Here is a 1,682-nt window from a genome sequence, read left to right on the forward strand (position 1 = left end):
GCAAGGCCCACAAAATTCATTGATTTAAGATTTGTTCCACATAAGTCTGTAGAGTGACCACTACTACCATATATTTCATATGAAATTTGAGCCTATTGAACAACATTAACCTAGGCCTGAGGTTGAGTTACACTTAGCCTATTGATTTAAACGGGACAACTATGCAACTAATGTTGTGATACTATCCATCTTGATCATACCTATAGGATTCTTCAATATACTCTTTGATACATAACCATTCCACTTTATATTAACTTATCCAATATAGTCGAGGAGTGTATACAACTCATCATAGTTTTTCAACAAATCTTGACCACTTGCCACTGAATCTAGGAAAATCTGTGTTATAGTTAGGACCTTCAACAAAAGTATGAGGTAATATGTCATTTTTCCATTAGTGATGCAGGCAATCTCTAATAACATACTTGAATCTCTCCTATGTATGATAGAGACTTGTATCCAACTTCTACTTGAAACTAAAGATCTCACTTCTCAACCTTGTATCTTTCCCAGATTGAAAGAATTGAATAAGGAACATATTTGACAAGTCATCCCAAGTTGTTATTGATTTTAAAGGTTATGCCTTCAACCATATATTTTCTTCTCCCAAGAGTGTGAATGGAAAAAAAGTGAACGCGTAGTAATATATGGAGACTCATGCGGGAATGAATGCATCAAAAATCTCTAAAAAATTCTGAAGATAAATTTGAGAATCCTTATATGATAGGCCTTTAAACTCTCCACTTGCGTGAAATAGTTGCACCATGTTTTATTTAAGCTCAAATTTTCCTCTTGCATCTAATTTTTAGATACTATAGGTCACATTGGTTGTGATTGGGATGGCTACTTCACACACTGTCCTTTGAGTTAGCTGTTTATCATACGTTGTTGTAGGATTAGTCTCACCCTATTGAAATTATAGGATTGGATAAAGAAGTGTTTCTTCTCTCCTCAACTGGTGCAAACATCACTTAGTTTTGGGATATGGTTCAACCAAATCACTTTCCTATGCCAGCTTACTTAAGATTTAAACTTATACCTAAAAATACAGTAGCTAAGACCAATTTGTTAACATTTACTAAACAAAATAGTAAGACTAAAAATTTGAAGTTTGCTAATTTTTGAAGTCTTCGAAAATAGCGCCAAAAACTTGACTGCGTCCAACCACAAACGCAAGTATACATGGTTTACAAGCAATAAAGTGGCTTTTACAAGCCGAATATTGATTCCACAGGTACTTGGCATTAAACAAAACATCAAATTAATGTATTAATATTAACCTTACATAAGTGTGATTTGTAACCAATGAGATTTTAAGTTTTACTATGCCAAAAATAACAATGAACAATAACGGAAACGGAAAGTGTTGTAAGCAATAATTCAGAGTGTTCCAGGGTGAAGGCATCTTGAAAAATCTTACAAAGCTATACAATCTCGTTGGTTAAGTTATCTATCTTGGTTGTTGACTCACGAGGTTAATAAAATGATCATTCAAATGAGCCCTTGTTGTCTTCTTCTCTCTAATCGTATATTATTCCAAAGTTGCCTTTTAAATATGGAGAATTACTTATTATATAGTTCTTTAGGTGGTCCATAAGATGCCCTAAACAAATTATAAGCATTGACCACTTTGCCCCCAACTTAAAACAAGCAAAAATTAAATACCATTTTTAGACGTTTGG

At 33.4% G+C, this 1,682-nt stretch overlaps 1 non-coding gene across 1 annotated transcript; it reads left to right on the forward strand.

Moving 5' to 3' along the window:
- Positions 1-395: 395 nt before the first annotated feature.
- On the forward strand, positions 396-499 carry LOC124899852. Its single transcript, XR_007057415.1, has one exon. It is a non-coding gene; the product is annotated as a small nucleolar RNA R71 (small nucleolar RNA).
- Positions 500-1,682: the final 1,183 nt, after the last annotated feature.

The sequence above is a fragment of the Capsicum annuum genome, chromosome 6 (assembly GCF_002878395.1).
Source record: "Capsicum annuum cultivar UCD-10X-F1 chromosome 6, UCD10Xv1.1, whole genome shotgun sequence".
NCBI classification, from domain to species: domain Eukaryota; kingdom Viridiplantae; phylum Streptophyta; class Magnoliopsida; order Solanales; family Solanaceae; genus Capsicum; species Capsicum annuum.